This window comes from Pinus tabuliformis, chromosome 9 (genome assembly GCF_031772625.1).
Source record: "Pinus tabuliformis cultivar Carrire ecotype Pingquan chromosome 9, CPIR1, whole genome shotgun sequence".
NCBI lineage: Eukaryota > Viridiplantae > Streptophyta > Pinopsida > Pinales > Pinaceae > Pinus > Pinus tabuliformis.
The window spans coordinates 883,128,103-883,149,153 of record NC_142307.1 but is presented as its reverse complement, the minus strand read 5'-3'; positions in this window follow the sequence as shown (position 1 = coordinate 883,149,153).

Sequence of the window (21,051 nt, the reverse complement as noted above, 5' to 3'; positions counted from 1 at the left end):
CACATCGTTTTAAAACCAATATCGAATTTGAAACGACAAAAATCCGGCAATCTTTTCATGTTTTTACGGTCAGAAAAGGGTTGTAAATGGACCGTCTTTTTAGTTCTGTTTTAACGAGTTTAAAAAGAAAAAACTCGGCAATCTTTTCATGTTTTAGGAGTCAGAAAAGAGCTTAAAGGTGACTCTAAGGTTTCACTTTTTCGTAAGTTTTAACGAGTTCGAAAAAATGATAAAAATGTACTCATGGTTTTCACTTTTTCGTAAGTTTTAATGAGTTCGAAAAAATGATAAAAATGTACTCATATGGCCGACTTTCAATTTAATTTACAAGCAGGAAAATACGGAAAGAACTCGGCATTTTCATTTGTTTTACGAGAATGAAAGATAGCAAAATAATCTCGGGATTTTCATGAGTTTAACGAATCTTGAAAATAACTGAAATTGACTCGAGATAGGTTTCATTTTTACAAAAGCTTGAAACAGAGAAAAACTATGCTTCAAAGTAGTTTCATTTTTACACAAGCTTGAAACAGAGAGAAAACTGTGCTTGATGCCCCCTAAGCGTAACTGCTAGAGCGCATCCCCCCCAGCTTCATTTCATTCAACTAAGTACACTGCTGGTAATTAATAGCTGGATGGGATGAAGGTTTAGTTACGAGATCATTTGAAAGACTCGACCTAAAACTGTAAGAAAATTATGCAAAAAACTGAAATAACTAACCTAAATATACAACTTAACATTTATGAGATCTAGTCAAACTCTCGACTCAATTAGAGGAGGATTTGTTTCATTTGTTAACAAGCTTGACACAGGAAAATAAATATGCTTAGATTTGGTTTCATGTTTACGCAAGCTTGAAACGAAAAACTATGCTTGTTATAAGTTCGCATGCCCCCAGCATAATGACACAAATCAAGGTATATGCCCCCCAAGCTTCATTGCATTCAACCAGGTGGATGAAATGAAGGTTTACTTTCGAAATCTTGGAAAGACTCATGGGAGTTGTTTCACTTTTTAGTGAGGTTAACACAGGAAAAGAACTATCCTCAAAACCCTTGTTTCATTTTTTAAACGAGCTTGACACAAGATAAGGAACTATGCTCATAAACTACTCTCTACAATCTACCTAACAAGGAACTATACTCTAAAAACCTTGATTCATTTTTTAACGAGCTTGACACAAGATAAGGAACTATGCTCATGACTCCTTTTTTTATTTTTTAACGAGCTTGAAACAAGACAAGGAACTATGCTCAAGTCTACTCTCTACAATCTACCTATATAACCTATGACTCCTTGTTTCATTTTTTAATGAGCTTGACACAAGATAAGGAACTATGCTCATAACTACTCTCTACAATCTACCTAACAAGGAACTATACTCTAAAAACTTTGATTCATTTTTTAATGAGCTTGACCCAAGACAAGGAACTATGCTCAAAAATCCTTGATTCATTTTTTAACGAGCTTGACACAAGACAAGGAACTATGCTCTAAAATCCTTGATTCATTTTTTAACGAGCTTGACACAAGGCAAGGAACTATGCTCATGACTACTCTCTACAATATACCTATATAACCTATCCTTGTTTCATTTTTAACGAGGTTGACACAAGACAAGGAACTATCCTCGAACCTAATTCATTTTTTAACGAGGTTGACTCAGTAACAGGAAATTTCCTCGAGACTAACTGATTCATTTTTAACGAGGTTGACACAGGAAAAGGATTGTCCTCATACTCACTGATTCATTTTTAACGAGGTTGACATAGTAAAAGGAACTTTCCTCGAACCAACTGATTCATTTTTTAACTAGGTTGACACAGGAAAAGAACTGTCCTCAAAACAAGTGATTCATTTTTTAATGAGGTTGACACAGGAAAAGAACTCTCCTCATGACAGCCTGTTTCATTTTTTAATGAGGTTGATACAAGAAAAAACTATCGTCGCGCTCACTGATCATGGCTTCCAACTGGAAGAAAGACATGTCAATGGACACACCTTGATCATGGCTTCCAAGAGGTCTTCATCAGAAGGTAGAATAGTTATCTGGAAGCAACACATGTTAAGGGACTCAAAAGGGATAAGAACATCGCGTTCAAGTAATCCCATAGAGTTTTCCATGTCAATTACTGGATCTAAATCAAAGGAAGATGAGCAAACAGTGAGAGGCTCACTTACATTGGTAACTGAAAACATGGGACCAGTTGCCACATAATTAACCCGTGGCGGGGTAGATACCACTTTAGAATCAGGAACATTTATGGGTGTCATATTATTGGTAGTTGAAACAAGACTAGGGAATGAAAGCTGGTCTACAGTCACAATATTTCCTTTGTGAGGGAAAGACATCACGCGAAAGAGTGTCAATACAACAGCTTTCATTTCATAAACATAGTCTTGCCCAAGGAGTAAGTTGAAATCCAAGGGACCTCGAACTACCATAAGATCAATATAGACAGTTTTACCTTCCAAGGTAATAGAAAACTTAGGAGGGATCCCTAAAGGTTCACTAATGGTTCTATTAAAAGCTTTCAGATTCTGCATAATAGGTGCAAGCTGAGGGTAACCCAAAGCTTTCCAAGCAGTTGAGGATAAAATACTAACAGAAGCACCTTCATCTACCTGTGTGTGGTGCTTGTCCCTACCACCAACCTTGACAATGATTTGGAAAGGGATGGAGGAAGGAAGACGAGGTTCTGTCAGTCTATTCCAATCAAAGTAAAAGACCTCAGTACTTGGAGCAGGTGAAATGCCCCCCGACATAAAAGAATCTAATGTAACAAGAAGAACCTGAGCGGTATGAAATTCACTCTCTAAAGGGAGAGTGGGATCGACCGAATGCGAAATTGAATCGACCACTTGATCAACTAATGGATCATCAACCTGAGTGATATGAGTTTCACTCTCCAATGGAAGAGTGGGATCGACTGTACTTGAAATTAGATCAATCACTCCGTCAGTTGACGGTGGGTTGGGAGAAAGTTTACGGTAACCAGTTGGAAATTCTTACTGTGGAACAGTAAGGTTTTCCAACAATTTTGAGGCTTCATCCATGTGAGGGCAAATGTGAGTTTGATGACTCCCTTTGCATAACTTACAAGGAAACCTAAATTTACCCTTTTTCCTCGGAACCTGACTATCACTGGTTGATGGATCAATGGAAATTTGATGAGATTTTTCTGACCATACTTCCAAGACCTTTGGAATACCAGGACAATTGATAAGGAAGTGGTCACCCTTACAAAGCCTGCAAGGGTATTTGGGTTTAGGATGCATGTCTGTTATAGACATTTTTGGGCCCTACAGCCCCAAGCATGAAATGTCCATAAATCAAGGGCTCTTAAGTCCCTAAAAGTGTTGTTCTAACCCCTAAAGGAACAAGGCCAACAGATTACAGCTTCTCCCAGAAGTTCTCCATGAAAAACTGCTCAAAATTGGTCAAAACAGGATCATTTCAGCTACTCCACTGACCAAGTGCGTTGCATCTCACCTAAATACACTGTGTGGGTGCATTTCATTTCAGAAATCCCTTCTGTGGGGTGCGATGGGCGAGAAATGACAAATGGCAGTGTCATTTCGCGAGGTGGAGAGGCAATGGAAGCTTCCAGAATCTTCTCCTGTGACACTTGCCTCACTGAATTCGACCAAGGATGAGTAAGAGACCATCAATCTCCAAGTGGAAGCAAGAATTATCAGAGGGAAGACACTAATCAAATCATGAGCTAACTCATCTCCATTACAGACATCTATATATGGATCCCTCATCCCAGAGATCCAGAGGCTGGAATTTTGCATATTGTAAGGAATTGTTGTTGGTTTCTTGGGACAAACATCAGATTGTTGGGTGATCTAATATTTGTTTGAGGTGAAGAGGGGCTTCTTTGCTGGGCGGTTGATGCTGGGTCAGAACAACTGGTTGTAACTCCTCTTGGCTCTTTCTTGTTTTATCAATAAAAGCTATTCAAGTTTTCCTCCATGCTCTTGTGTCATTGATGCTTGTTACATTTGTATGGTCAATTTACATCTGATCCTAGATTGTTTATGATTATAGATCCATGTCTTTGTATAGTGCTATGCTTCTGTGATCTTACAGGTACTTTGTGAATTTGGGCGTGCAAGGGAGCAGGTAGCTAAAGACTATCAAAGAAGAGGGGAATCAAATCAGGAGATTAGCGCAAGACAGAGGTTGGTCTTTCTGTTCCTCTCTATCTATAATTCATAAAGGAAAAACGAAAGTAGCTTTTCTCTATTTGTTTCTAAGGCAGTTGTCACACCTTAGTGGGATAGAGCAGTTCTATATAGACACTTTTCCCTGTAACAAAATGGCGACCATACTGGGGAGATAATTAGTTTGTATGTTTATCATTCTTTGTTGTTTGTTTCATAAACTTACAGGTAGCATTCGAACTGAATTTGCCATGGCAAATGCAAAGTAGATAACTGCTACTTCAATCCATCTACTGGATCTGTTTATGATTTAAACAACTGATTCACAAACTATCTGATTGCCCTTGTGATAGCTCTTAGATCCTCCTTAGATCTACCCCTGATTGTTGCATTACTGATTGCTTTTGCTCGGCTAAAACCCAAGAACTGAACTGTAAACTGTGACCCGGAACCCAAATAGAGTCTCGTTTCTGGCCCAGCGCAGGTACTGTTCAGAGAATCTGAACTTCAGCGCACTTCCCGAGTGGACAAGGTGCGCTGCATTTCAAACTCTCTGTGTTATAGGTGTGCTGATCAGACTAGGCCCTGTGCAGTTTTGGTTTCTGTGATTCATTCTTTCCAGTTCTATTCCTGAATTTTGCTGCCTGTGATCAGTATATGTCTGTTTGAAACCCCTTTTCCTTGCTGATTATTCCGCCTCCTTTGTACAAAATAACTGTAGATGTTTTTGTGTGTTTGTTGAGTCATTTACAGTTCTCCTTTGCAAAAGTAGCATAATCGTACTGTCATCCTTTGATTTGAAACTGTCGCAAGTGTCGATTTCAATTGTAGGAAAGAGTTTGATTGCTGTTGATGGTCGGTTATCCTGTTACTATTGCTTTTGGTCTGAATTTGTAATTTTCTAGTGTCAAGAACAAGTATTCATTTTAAAATCGTAAGGTGTTGTGATCATCTCCATTTTTTATTTCGAAAAGAAACTTGTTGATATTTGTCGCTTGAAAAGAAATTCAGGTTTGTGCATCAACTTTATTTTTTGCATTCATATACTAAGAAAGTCGAAAACAAATACATGCATGTGCATTTGCATATAGACAGTCTGATTGGCTTGATTTAGGAAAGTGCATTTAGAGTGTGCTCTTTGCTCTTTGTGAAAAGATTATGTCTTTCTTTTCCTTAGTAGCTAGGATTTTCATTGCACAAAGAAGATAAAAAGTTTGTTTATCATCTTAGATTGCATTTTAGGAATTACATCTACATCTTGTGATGAACCTGAAAGGCAAACTTCATAAACAAGATCAACTTAAAATAAATTCAATGAATTTAACAACGCTTTGGAACTTAACGCACAACATTTAGAAGTCTAGGCTAGAGACGTATTCCGACATCGTAAAGCCTGGTAACTGTTGTTCTCACTGATGGTTGGGTGATTCCTCCACTTTGAGACGATAAGTGCCAGTATGGACTTGTGCTCCCATGTACCGTCGAGTATATTTTGGGAGACCCCAATAGGCTTAATCCTTTATCCATAGGAAGCCGTGTCTGCCGCCCTATCGATCGCAATGCACTGAACACAGCATTCGAGAAGATTGACTGTCGTACCATAAAAAGTATTCTGCAGTTTTGCGATTGGTTTGGTAATCCCTCTACCTAGATTTCCAGAGCAGTCCCTTTCGTTCCTTTTCAGACTCCTTAATAGAAAAGGTCCATCTGAGCACTTTTCACTTCAGGCTCATTAAAAATCGAAGGAGACTAGAGTCATATTTTGTTTTTTCTCGACTCTTAAAAATTGAAAAAACAAGTTGTGTCAAAGCATCTAAAATTTATTTTAAACGGAATACTCATTACCCCTTTCCTACGTTGATCTTGGGTTGAGAAAATGGAGTCCACCAACCAAGGAATTCCCCTTGGAGGAAATCCTAGTCCCTTCTCCTCTTGGGGAGATGTTGGTGCACCCCATATGGCCACATTGTCGCTTCCAGGACTGACAATTGGTTTGCCTGTATGGCTCTTCTCAACCTCTGTCGTTCAGAACACCACAATTCCTGAACAATCGAATCAGCAACTAGACGAGTCCAGAGTTACCCACCAACCTTCTACTTCCTATAATTCTTCCTCTCCTCCTTCCTCTTCGCTTGATGGGGCTGGTAAAGCCAAAAGTCAAGTACCTAAGGAGAAGAAGGAAAATAAGAAGAAAGAGAAGAAGAAGAAGGAGCCAAAAGCGAATGGGGGCAAACGTGTCGTCTAGCGAAAATCCACACACTGCACTGACCAGGCCTAAATCGCCATGTGTCATTTGGAAAGGAGACCACTATCACAGAGATTGTCCTTGCATCCCTCAGATCTTAAAGGACTGGTCTCCTCGTTTGCACAACCCGGTGTCGTCAACCTCTGATGGTCATGTTGAAAACACACCGTCAACTAGTGAAAGTGAAGCCCCATGACAAAAAGGAAAATATAGATTTTCTTGTAAACTGTGCGAAGGTGATCATGCCGTCCACCGTTGTCCCTTCTTAGACGAAGCTAAAAGGGTTTTGGACGATCGTTCGGATTCACCGTTACGACTTCCTCCTGGATATAAAAAACTCTTGTCGAGTCTGTCACTGGTTGAAAATCCGGCTGGCCCGCTCAAGTGGTCGACTGAAGCATCTATCATTGAAGATAAACCATCTGAACCCATACCAGACGAAAGTCAGAAGGTCGAGGCGGCAGTTGACCCGATCTTGCCTTCAGAGGTTCCATCTTCAGATGATACAGTCACTGAAGAGAACAAGGATGACACCGTCCAAATTCTTTTCATAAGCATAGACTCCAACGAACATGGGGGCAATTTACCCGTTCCTTTACCGCAGGAAGGAATTTCGTCAGAGTCGTACCCGGCCGTCTATTCAGTCCCACCTCCAAGCAACCTAGTTGTCTCCTTCGACTGGAATCAACTAGGCAGACCCCGTTTACCAGCTAGTATACCATTCCGAATCATTGTTCAAATATATAGAATGGTTATGGCCGGTACTGTTATCACAAAATCAGTACTAAGGGCTGCAACCAAGTAAGATTTTATGTAACTCTTTCAACCAGACTTTAGACTAGGAATTAGCCTTCCTAGTCAGAGAGGGCTCTCTCACAGACTTTTGATAGAAATCAATTACAACAACAGATGGCTAACTCTTCACACATTCATGAAAACAAAGCTGGTTGAACACATATCAAATTGGTCTTCATTGGGCTATGGAGTCTTACACATTTAATAAACAAAAGCACAGTCATTTCATGGAAGTCAAGGCTCTTTGCATTAGATGTTCAAACATATCTCACACAAACCACAGCTTGCCAAACATACAGGAAGTCAGAGCATTAGAAATGAATTCTGAGTGATTATGTTATAACAAGGCTGTAAAAGAACATATAAGAGAAAACACCACCATCATATTTGAACAAAATAATCCATTGAGAATCTTGAGAAGAAACAACCACTGTTTTACTATTACTGTAACAAGTCTTTACATTGGCCCAAATAACTCTGTTTTTGTATAAAATGTCCAACCCCTATTACATCCTAATCTGATCCCTTTATAGGAATCTATTCCTCCTCCGTAGAATGGGCTCGAAGGCCCTATTAACTACTCCTACATGCTATTAACTAATTCATTAATTACAAAGTGCTGAACAGTAATTACACAAAATCCTAATCAAGCTAAAACACTAATTCCTTTCTCCTCGTATGCTTGATTCTTCTTGGATCCTTGACAGCTGTCCTCCTTCAGTTAGGCTGAGATGGCTAAGCTACAGATGCAAGGAATGCTGACTTTGTATGCTTGAAAGCGCTGATGGCTCATTAATTTTCCAAAAGATGTGCTCTATTTTAACGGTCTCTGTCTCCCAACATTCTCCGAAAGTGTAGCAGCATGTTCCCAAATCTTTTAATAACCCCAGGTATGGAATGTTGACATGTTTCTGATGTGCTGTAGGTGGTATTGATCGACAGGTGTTTCTCTTCCTCAACTCCCACTCACAGTATCACAATAGCTGCTCTGCGCTTAAAATCATCACCTACAGCAGTTTCGTAGCGCGCTACGAAACTGCTGTATGATTTTTAAAAAACACAATCTACTTCCCTGCCTTTAAAAAGTCACTATGCCTAATTGATGCTTTGGACAAGGTTATGAGAACAACCTGTAAATGAGCATGGTTAATAGCCTCAACCTTTCTTTAGGGTTCATCTATTCTTCCTTTAGTGCAGTCTCACAGCCACACTCTGTACTGTCTTCATTTTCCCGCTTGAAATCATTGAAACAAAGTTGTAGAACATAACAGATGCTACAATGTCTTCAAATCGCAATATTGGCGCTGATGAGGTTGGACATTTCAACTTCATCCAAACAGTTAACATTCCATTATAAAAACCACCAATATATCTGTTCCTCTTGAGCCTCTACACTGATTATCATATGTTGAAAGGGTACTTGACATAGAACAAACCTTAGAAACAATGGAGTTATAGAAAAAACAGTGTTGGTTACTTCCTTGAAATACACCAAATACCAGGCTTGTGGTTACATGGAACAAATAGTGTATCAATTTCACAGACACAGCAGATGCATCAAGTTTCTCCTCCTCTTTGTTTGAATTTGATATTTGTCTATCTGCGTTTGGCTTCAATTTGACATTTTCTATAAGAGATGCCAAAATCATTTCCCACAATTTAGCCCAGCTAAGGCCTTCGACTTACTGTGCACAATAACAAGACGATGCCATGCTCCTTCTTCAAACTGTGTATCTGATCCTCTTCAAGGCCATCACAGACTAATGTATTGCTCACTGTATACAGAATAGCCCTCTCCAACTCCGAAAATCATCTTCACCTGAAGCAGTCACCACTATTTGGCAAGGTGCTCCAATTTAACTTCATTTTCATTATTGCGTCCCAGTCACATGAAAATTCTGACTTGAATCTTTATAGGGTGCTTTTTGTAACATTGTAACTGCAGTAACTAAGAATCATCAGTGCTCTCACTAAAGAGCCTGATACAATCATCGGATGCTCCACTAGCAATAAGACCGCTCCTTGACCAGTGAACTGAAAATATTGTTCAATCATGATATCCAGAAATGTTACAAAGATGTTTCCAGGGCTCACCATTTCCACTTCTCTCCACTGGGTTTATGCTTGTATCAACTTCCCAATGCTTGCGTGCTTGCCCAGTCATCATCATCTCCATCCTCTGCCTAAACCTTGATAGAATTATCATAACTAGCAGAGACCAAAATGTCACGATTAGGGTGCCACTGGACCATCTTGACATCCTGTGTATGGCCTTGCAGTACTGAAACACACTCGAACTCATTCCCTGGTTGAACATCCCATTCCTTGAAACTAATTGGGGGCAGAGGATTACAAGGTTCAATACATACAACCGAAGAGGAAACCTTAAATTATTCTTGCCCACTTTCAAAAGATGTGAAACACGAGCTAGCAATTGAGTATTCACTCAAAGCCGACAATACAGATTGTCTTCTGGATTTGCAACAAATCTCACAGCAAACTTTCTTTGGAACATGGTAACAGCGCATCTAAACTTGGTCTGTATGATAACAATTTAAACGTAAACGGAGAAGATATTTGATAATGAATATTTGCTACACACGCATCGAAATAAGGCAGTTCACGTTTGAGAACATCTCCCTGAATGACCTGTAGCCGAAAAGCATTACTTGTGCCTTGCACCCTGCGCTGCAATTTCAGCACCAAACGAGGATCCAACTTGACTGCTATTACCTTCTCAATCAAGCTCTTCGTGCGCCTTAGGCAACCCAAAAACACGATAATGGAAACAGTCCTCCGTTGTTTTCGAATCACACATAAATATCAGCCCTTGAATGTCTCCCTTCACGCCACCAGCTGTTGAAATTTACTTTATAATCTCCCTTTCCAATTGTCATCAGCTTGGCCTTAATTCCTATTCAGAAGCCACCTCACATCTCTTGCTCGGGACAATCAAAGAATAGCACAAAATGCGGTTGAAACGCTGTAACATTTCCAAATGCTGCACGGTTTTCTTTATCTGCAATTTGCATTGATGCCGTGTCACTAGCAAGCTAAGCAATTCTCGGCTTATATCCACGTCCCATTTATTTATATTCTTGATAACCATCTGGAGAAACCCGCAATGTGAATGCCCTGTCCATCTGGAATAAGAAGATTTATCAAAGACTGTGCCTGATACTCGGGAGACAGCTTCCCTTAAATCATTACAATAAACATCTGTGCATACCCTTTATAACATAATATTTCACCGTGAAATATTTCACATTTTATAACACATGATGTTGCGCCCTTAAATAACATAGTATTTATGTTTTCATGCTGGAAATTGCAGTTGTATTAGGAAAATCAATATCTACAATTTGAAATTCTCCCGGTTGAGCCTCCTTTGTCGTGGGTGCGTTCTCAGGGCAATGTATTTTGCATTTGCCATCATCATATTAGTAACATGATTTGCAGCATGCTCTTTCAAACCATTAATCCAACTATAACCAACACCATCGCTGAATTGCTCTTTTTGCTTCTAGAGAATAGATGTTGCTCACGTCCTATGAAGGTTTTCAGGCATGCTAAATGTAACCCAATATTAAAGGCCAGTTGAGGCGATAGATACGCCACCTGTGGATCAGTGACTAAAGCATAATCTTCAGAAAAACAGTACACTGACAAACAGTACACTGACAGAAGGCCCATATGCTTCAAGCATGCCAGCTGAGAACATAGTACTCTCTATGATTTGTGGAATTCAATAGGATCCAAAACAAAGACTCTTGCAAGTCTCCCCACATTAGTATGGACATCCTTCACAATCACCCATGAACCAGAATTCAGAGATAACTCCCTTAATGTACTTGATGCCAATCCCACAATAGCTGCATCATCATAAGGTGCTTCCTTGAAAACACTGTCACTGTTCTCATCTGCATTCCTGGAGGGGAACAAAACTCTGTACAATAGGCATGCTAGGATTTGGGCCTTCACTGAAAACTCGAACAAATCCCCAATTTCGTAGCACGCTACGAAACCAGCTAAACAGGTAGCGCTGCGAAACTGCTAAAAGAATTCTGGCGCTGTGAAAACACCCTGTCTTTAAGCTAGGCTAAAAAATTTTTGACAACAGCATTTTCAGTGATAACAGGTACCATCATAGATGAAGGGGCTTCTATGAGTATCCTTTCCTCAACTGCTTGGAAAGCGCTTGGTTCGCCATCGCTTTTGCCTGAGATGAGAAATCTAACAGGCTTTGACAAAGGAACCAGTCGACCGTTAGGGATCCTTCCCAATGTGCCCATAACATTGAGAGCGAAAACCGTTCACATGAACGTAATGGTAGTTCAAGGACCCCTGGATTATAATCTACTCCTTGGATGAGACTATATTTATTACATGAGAGCCATTGTCTCATCACTCTTTAGAGTGATGTGTTTTCCGCACGAAGGAAGAGTGGTCAAGCTCGTAGACCAGCTTTCATTTCCCGGATCATGCATAGCAAATAGTCATATACCATCCCTGAATGGTCTTTTCACGCAAGAAATGTCTCAATCCCCACTCTGTCCACCCGATGAGCGCGAGTGATTCGAGGGACATGACTAAAGCCCAGGGGGCATGCACCCTGGTCTGCTTCGCGCAGGAAAACTTCGGGTATAAGGTAGGTTTCCGCGAGAAAATATGACTAGTCTGTACTCCCGTCCGTGATTGGAAGAGGGGGTTATTCTAGAACAAGATTCTCTTGTCAAAGTTATGTGAGTGGATTAGCCTCCTTCACTCACCTTTGTCTATTTCGATAGACATCACCGAAGAAGTGTTTTGTTTGCGCTATGAATAGAACGATCTTTGGGTAACCTGTAAGAGGTAGGCCTCTCTCGGTAAAACAAATGTTTTAACGGAATAAAGAAGGGGTAACCTTGAAACTCTGTTTCATACCTGGGGGCATGCAAACCTTTTGGCTTGCAAGTGAAGAGCGACTATTTATTTTTTAAATTTGTAGGTCCTCTAACCCTTTAAACTCGTAGGATTGGTCGTTTCCTAACTTGCATAAAGAAAGGATGTGGGGAAAAAATCTAAAAGTTGTCGTTTTTTATATGAGACATTCTTATCACACGACTGGATTAATCGAGCAGTGTTACCGCAAGGTTCAAGCTCGTTAAAAAATAAACCCGCATCGAGCAGTTTTAGCACATAGTTCAAGCTCATTAAAAAATAAACATAAGCCATGAGCAAATGTTTCCCCTCGCGTTTAAGCTTGTTAAAAAATGAACTATTCCCTAGTAAATAACCATCGTGAATGTAGTACTTTAACCATTAAAGCCTTGGTCGTGTTTGCACCATCACCTCCACTTTTGCATTGGCCGATCATTCACCTCCATTTGATTGTTTACCCATTTTGAAGAACAGCTGCGAAGAGTGATTTCACTAGCCATCCTGGTAACACTGCCGTGATTGGAAAATTCCAGACCTTACCTGGAATCAGTTGCTACCCATTTTATCACTCGTTCCTCAAAAGACGAGTCTCCTTTAAGCTCTTTTCAACTGACTCGTAAAATATGAAAAGATTGCCGAGCCATTGGCCTCTCCAACTCGTTAAAGGGACAGGAAGTGCTATCTCTCCTCTAGATTTTAATCTTTTTAGACCTGAGAGATTATTACACAAAAAGATCGAGCGCTTGTTTTGTTCGACTCGTTAAAAGTATCGAAAATTCATCCCTTTTGTATTGTTTTATACTTTTTCGGACTTAAGGGATTAGATGATGAAAAAGGAATTTTGGAGTTACCTTTACGTTCCTTTTCAGACTCTCTAAAATTGAAAAGGACCGAGTTATCTTTGTCGTTAAACTCGTTAAAAAAGATTAATAGCGACAAACTTGTTTATAGACGAGAATGAGTTTCACTATCGCTAGGCTCATTAAAACATAGCGATGGGTTTGCCTAAAGGACAAATTATAGAACAAGCATATGTTATCATCCTCAAGCTTGACAAAAATAAAGAGGTACTGGTCAGCAATGACTGGGGAAAAATTGGGAAGAAAACTTGAAGAAACTTTGTTGGTAGCAAGTCGCTCTTGAACATGACACTTCCACTCCGTGTCCGAGTCGGGTTGGGTTGTTTCATTCACCGGTCACATCACCATGGTCCCATCACACCATCCACATTTGGGGTTAATGCTATCAATCCATCACATCAGTGTCGTCGATATGTTCAAGAGAAGTCATTCAGAGAATTCACCTGTGTCTCACCCACTACCATACATTTATACTCCATTCTTTCATGACTGCCACCCTGAACCTTATATCACCAGATCGTTTTCACCTCCATTAAAATCATTTACTCCGTTCTGTGTCATTGATGTGGGATTCATTAAGGCCCTCCTATGACGGATCGCTTCTTGTCGACATTAGCACACTATCCAAGAAGTTGATCTAGGAACACCCCATTCAGTACTTTGAAGCTTGCATGCCTCAATGGCAAGTTTCTCACTTCCGGCGACAGGTTTACATCAATGGCCTTCGACCGAAAGATTTTGCGTGGTGTTCGACGCCAAGTCCTTTATTCACACCATGTGAATTGTACTGCAGTACCTTGAGGGTCATTATCATTATCGGTGATCCCTCTCGCGTCTGTTAACAGCTTACATCATTGGCTGGTAATCAGGCGATGTCTTTCCATGTTCGACTCCAGAACAGCTTTCACATGGATCGACTTGTACTTCGGGTGAAGATCGAATGAGATTGAAGACCTCGGATCTAGTTTCATCCATCCGGGCTGCGATATATATTCAGGGAAATAAAGACATCAAATGTACATCATTGCCGCACAGATAATCATCCAACCAAAAGGATGATGGCTCTATCAGAATCATCAGTCTACACTCAGACGGTTGTCTATCCTATGTACATGAAAATGAATTTATAAAGCTAAGCATGGGAATGCCCGCCTCAGCTAGATCATGAAAATATTATGAAGATAATGTATTGTATTGTATCTTATTACAGGTCTCCTCCCAGCATTGAAAGAACCTCGGATCCTCATAATAAAGCATTTCACCCGACATCAAAATATTAACGACCTCATGCTTTAGGGGGCAACTGTTATAGACATTTTTGGGCCCTACAACCCCAAGCATGAAATGTCCATAAATCAAGGGCTCTTAAGTCCCTAAAAGTGTTGTTCTAACCCCTAAAGGAACAAGGTCAATAGATTACAGCTTCTCCCAGAAGTTCTCCATGAAAAACTGCTCAAAATTGGTCAAAACAGGATCATTTCAGCTGCTCCACTGACCAAGTGCGTTGCATCTCACCTAAATACATTGTGTGGGTGCGTTGCATTTCAGAAATCCCTTCTGTGGGTTGCGATGGGCGAGAAATGACAAATGGCAATGTCATTCCACGAGGTGGAGAGGCAATGGAAGCTTCCAGAATCTTCTCCCGTGACACTTGCCTCACTGAATTCGACCAAGGATGAGTAAGAGACCATCAATCTCCAAGTGGAAGCAAGAACTATCAGAGGGAATACACTAATCAAATCATGAGCTGACTCATCTCCATTACAGACATCTATATATGGATCCCTCATCCCAGAGATCCAGAGGCTGGAATTTTGCATATTGTAAGGAATTGTTGTTGGTTTCTTGAGACAAACATCAAATTGTTGGGTGATCTAATCTTTGTTTGAGGTGAAGAGGGGCTTCTTTTTTGGGAGGTTGACGCTGGGTCAGAACAACTGGTTGTAACTCCTCTTGGCTCTTTCTTGTTTTATCAATAAAAGCTATTCAATTTTTCCTCCATGCTCTTGTGTCATTGATGCTTGTTACATTTGTATGGTCAATTTACATCTGATCCTAGATTGTTTATGATTATAGATCCATGTCTTTGTATAGTGCTATGCTTCTGTGATCTTACAGGTACTTTGTGAAGTTGGGCGTGCAAGGGAGCAGGTAGCTAAAGACTATCAAAGAAGAGGGGAATCAAATCAGGAGATTAGAGCAAGACAGAGGTTGGTCTTTCTGTTCCTCTCTATCTATAATTCATAAAGGAAAAACGAAAGTAGCTTTTCTTTGTTTATTTCTAAGGCAGCTGTCACACCTTAGTGGGATAGAGCAGTTCTATATAGACACTTTTCCCTATAACAATGTCAGAGTTTTCCTCAACACAACTAACACTTACAGTCGTGGTTGGTTGGTTGACTTCTTTCTTATCTTGCTTCTTCTTCTTCTTCTTCCCTTTCTTCTTCTTCTTAGCAACCTGGTTACTAGCATCAAGGCTTTTACCAAGCAAAGAGGAAGAAATGGAGGAAGAAAAATTAGGCGAAGAAGGTAAAGGGTCAACAGAAGGTTGGTGATGTTGAGATGGTGAACTCTGTTGAGGTGAAGCATTCGGTTGACGTGGAACAATTGGAGTATTTGGGGCCAACGAAGTTGAAAATAACCATATCGGTAAACCTATTGTAAATCTAGGTAATGACAAAGTAGCCATATAAGGAGGACCAACATTTCCAAGGTAAGGAAAAGTACTAGGATTCTCGTTAAGAGGGGTTCCTTGGTTGGTAAATTCCGGAACAGTTCCCATTATATTCAACTTCAATGAATTTTATTAACAATTTAAAACTAAAATTAACAATTCACAATTCACTCCTAACAATTAAAATTCACAATTCACACCTATGGTCTCTAAAAGTAAAAAAAAACAAATTAACACGCGCTATCAAATCTAGGAGTCAAACCACACACAAACAGTAACTTTCCGTACCGAAAACACCAGCTAGTGATGAAATCCAACGTCGCAGAATTCAATGCAGAAATGGCGGTTGGAATAGTTACCCTGACAACCTGCTTAATGAATAAACTGGCACAAGTTTCTCCACTAAACCGTCTCGAGTGAAGATAACCCCCCAAAAAATCCAAGTGAGTCTAGTCGAGGTTTGCTCCAAGTACAGTGGGATCTTCCCTCCACCGTCACCTTAGGAAAGAATCCTATAGATTATGGTCACTATGGTTACCAACGGAAACAAATATACCTGGGGGAATAGTCTGTGATCCGATATGCATGCAAGGGCAGAGTAACAAGCTCAATCCCCTTGAAGGCTCCTTGACATAATCCAAGGTTTACCAACAAGTGACCCCAGGCTCCTCGACAATGGTCTATCCAAGGTTTACCGTTTTTAATACGTGAATATCTTCTATCGTTCCCAATGAGGAAGGATTGATTCCCACACTGGTTTAGATATGATCTCGTGCTTCTCCTTTAAGAGGAGATTTCCCAGAGCATAGATGTAACAATTGGAATTTATCTCCTACCGCAAGATACAGCTACTTGTTTGTTTTACTATCTTGGAGAGTTAATTACTCCCTACTCCAAGATACTAGCCTAAGCTAGATTGGTGGAAAGAGCCCTAAAAATGTAAAAATTACTAGATGAATTTTAATTAAGCGATGTGTTATTTAGGTTGTTATTACTCAAAAGGATAAATGGATATGAAACCAATGGTGTTATGACCTGACCCAAAACTGAATGCAATCGAATATGATAATGCAATCTTTTCAATTCGATGAATCCTAACTAAAGTAAGGAGAGAGTTTCCATTCACTTCCAACAATGCAAGAAATTGATCACTAAGAGAAAATATAACAAATTCTCTAATGCACTAATTCCACCAAGAAAAACTAATGCAAATCAATTCCAAAAAGTTTTTTTTTGTGTTAAAAACAAGAATAAAAATATGTAAATTCAAATCAAAGAACGCTGATCTAAATCTACGATTGATTTTTCAGAATGTAAACTATGCAATTTTAATCTATGCACAATTCATTTGAAAAGTATGCAAATGTAATCTATGCACATTTTTCATTCATATTCTGAAAATGAGAATTCTAATTATGCAAATGTGATCTATGCAAGAGAATTCTCAAACACAAGATGATTCTAATGTAATCTAAGAACCAATCAAGTGCAAGTCAAGAAAATCGGGTGAGAGTTCCAAAGATCAAAAAATAAAAACACTCAAAGGTGATTAACACACAAAAACAAAAAGATGAAAAATTGTGAAAAGACTGAGACAAACCTCCAATTAATGACCAAAGGAAATCAAATTAAGAATTTCTCAAAAAAGAGACTCAAAACACCCAGTTGATAAAAGCTTAAAACAGGAATGCCAATGGAATTAACCTAAGAAAAGTTCCTGACAAGTCACGTGCAGATCTGGGCAGAGGCTAAAAACACATAAACAAATCCTAAGCTGACTGAAAGAGAAAATCTTAAGTTTTTCAAAATTTTGACAGGGTCCGCATGCCCGTAATTCACCCAGGTGCGGTACCGCTTTGTGTGTAAAGCAAAAGTGCGGATAGGTCCGCACTGTGTTACAAGCAGAGGGTGCGGTCCTCTCCCAAAAGTATGAAAAACAAAAAATAATTCAAGATCTACTAAACCTACCCAATCCCACACACATCAAGCCAAAAACAGAAACAAAGACACGGTTTCTCAAGTCAAAGTAAAAGAAAAGGAAAAAATCAATCAGTTGAGTCGTCATTTTGTCACACGGAATGAGTCGTTCTTGCGGACAAGACCGATCTCCCTAGTATCTAATGATATCTAGCGACAAGCAAACCAAACAAATTCTATCTTTCTCTAAATATGCAATTTATAAATAAAGGCAAACAAGTGTTTTAGGCCTACCTTGGGTCCAATGCAAGTTTGTGGAAGCCTTGCTCCGTTGATCCAAATGAGCTCCCTTGTAGAGAATCTGCAAACACAAACAAACACACAAATTAAATAGCACCTGAAAAGCCAATATAATAAAGCACACTTATCATGATGATCAAGGAATTCATGAAACAAATCACATAAGACAATTTGTTGAGAAAAATGAATCTGATTGTATTAATTTAAATCAAAGAAGAACTTTACAACCTGTGCCTTGATGCAGTACAAGCTCCTCCCAGGGTCCATCAAGAAGTCTCCTCTACTTTGACAACTTTCACTCTCTTCCCAATGAAGCCAAAAGGTATGTGATCTCTCCTCTCAAGCTTAACTAGGAAGTCTCAATTCCACCAGCATTTACCCTCGAAAATGTTCAGCTTCTAACCTCCCTAGCAACCAGCCCAATGCCTTAATTTATAGTGCAATGGAGGGAAGTTACTAGGTCCTCCTTCAAAGGGATAAAGCGCTCCTTCAAAGGGATAAGCTCCTCTCATCAAGGGATTAGCTCCTTCACTTTTGGGATGCATGAACCACCTAGGAGCGAACCATCCACGTCAAGATTCCTTCTAGAATCATCTAGAATTAACCCAAAGTGAGTTTTTAAGAATAAACTTGTGCCTTTTTCCTTTAGAGACAGAGCAGGCATGTCCGCAGGTAACATGAACAGGGGGTGCGGGACCGCAGGCAACAGTGAGAGAAAGTGTGGAACCAAAGATTTATTGATTTTTAAGGTCTTTCTCTCATTTTCAAAGCTTGACATGAAGAGCTGAGGTTTGAGACTTGCTTAGGAGGAAAATATGAATGATGATAGACCCATATTGACTGCAAATAGTCATGGTGACAATATTTTGTGTAACACACCCATGGGATATCTCCCACCTCCTCTCATTTGGATCTCTCTATCCTAGCTATCGGTTTTGAAGGATTTCTTCCTTATATTTCTCTAGAAATCACTCCTCTACCCATAGTCTTGCCCCAATTCCTTTTGATTCTCCTAAAATACTTCCATTTATCTCATCAACACCTCCTCCTTTTATCACAATGTTTTCCCCCTCACAGGAGTCCACTCATTTGCTTAGACCCAGCCTCTGATCTGCTACTCGAAAATGAAATAACCCCTCTGTGAAAGAAAAGAAGATCAAACTCTCTTTTATTCTGGGCAATGGGATCAAGATGTAAGATTTTATTCAAGTGTCTAAGTTTTAATTGGTGGGTTGTGCTCATGTCCATCTCTTTAGTGGGAAGACAATATCGGAATGGATGAAAAAGGAGTGGGGGTCTCACATCAACCCACTATCAACTTTCAAGATACTAGTAAGAGGTTGGATCATTTTCTTCTTCAACAAGTCTAAAGGGATTCATTTAGATTTGAATAAGGTTTGGAGTATTTAATCCACCCCTTTCATGCTTAAGCATTGGACCCCTCTTTTTGATCCCACTCGAGAGTGACTAGAAAAGGCCCCTATCTAGGTTCAACTTCTGGGACTAAAAGTACAATTTTAGTCAAGGTATGCTCTCAGGGAAATTGGAAACAAGAAAGGGGACTCCTTGGGAGTTGACCTCACTTCCAAGTCTTCTATGGAGATGAAGGAGGTGAGGCTATTGGTAAATCTGGACGGCATAGACAACATATGGGGTGAAATGAAACTCCAACATCAAGGCATCACTTCTCACCATACTTTAGACTATAAGGGCATCCCCTTCAGAGTTGTAAATGTTATAAACATGACCATCATTCTATGAAATATCCACTGGGGTTCCATGGAAACAAATGAAAGTACAAGCCTTCATCTCTGAAGATGAAAGAGAAAGGCTTTTTCCCAACAACAACAACTCCTCCCATCCTTTCTGCAATTTCTTCATCTACCCCTCACGTCTCGATGGATTTGACTCTAAACCTCATTATGAATGTTCCTATGATCATTGATGGGGCTTCCACAGAGCACATATCTAATCATCTACAACTCCTCTTATCCATTACTCAGATTTTTTCTTCTGTGGGTACTCTCTCTTCATATGTTTCTTTATCTTTTATTGTTAGTTGTATGTTGGATATGGGGAAATATTGAAATACAACAGAACATGCACTCCCAATATATATGTTATTAAAATAAATTACAAGTTTGTGTGGCTAGGGTCATGTGGTAGATATCAACTTTATCAATATGTTTTAGAATTCACATCCCTTGGGTGGGTGACTTCAAGAAAAAACCAAATCTACTCTCTATTGTGGCTAATAATTGGCCATGGTTAGCTTGATAGAAAAAAGGTATTGTAGGAAATCCTTATGCCTTTTTACTAACATGATTATATCCTTAGATCAAATTCCATTTGTATATGTTGATGTAGAACTTTGATGGTGGTGATTGTGACAACCCCAACCCAGGTTTCCTCATTAAAATGCCATATTTTACAAAATGTATTAAAAATAGATGCTCAAAAGAGAAGCAGATTCTAAAGATAAGGAGGTGGCTGGATTGGGATGTGTAAGGTTTCCTTGTGCTAGAAATCTGAATTGTTTTCAAAAACTACTAAAGGTTGGTTGGTATATGTTGTTAATGGATTGATTTTGAATTTAATATGACTGAAAGAGAAGGATGAGGACCATGTTGTCTTGGAAGACAATGTAAGGAATCAAGGACAAGAAAGTAAATGATAGCATATAAAATAATGTGTTTGACCTCATGGAAGGCATCATTCACACATTCATTCAAGCAGATTGATCCATTCAAGCATCATTAAACAGAGAAGGGAAAGGATTTCTAAAAAGAAGAGAAGATAGTGACACCAATTTGGTTTGAATTACTAGCATGAAGATTTTCTCTCCTTGGTGAGGCATAATTCCTCCTGAGTCCCTATAAATCCAAAAGGTGGAGATGGTCTTTCTTTGAAGTCCATAGATGGTGTGGGTGGAGGATTGTGTCTTTAGATTCCTGGAGGGAGGACCTCTAAAGCCTTTCTTGTTGTGGTTATTATAATGCATTTTGGATTCATAGAGTAGGTGGAAACAATGTGTTTAGGTCAGATCCTTATTTCTCTAAACTTCCTTGACACTCTTAGGTGGATACAGTAGTCTCTATATTCCTTGTGTGTAAGCCTCTAGATTCCCTTTATGTTTTCGGTGGAGGGAGTAAGACTCTCAATTCCATAT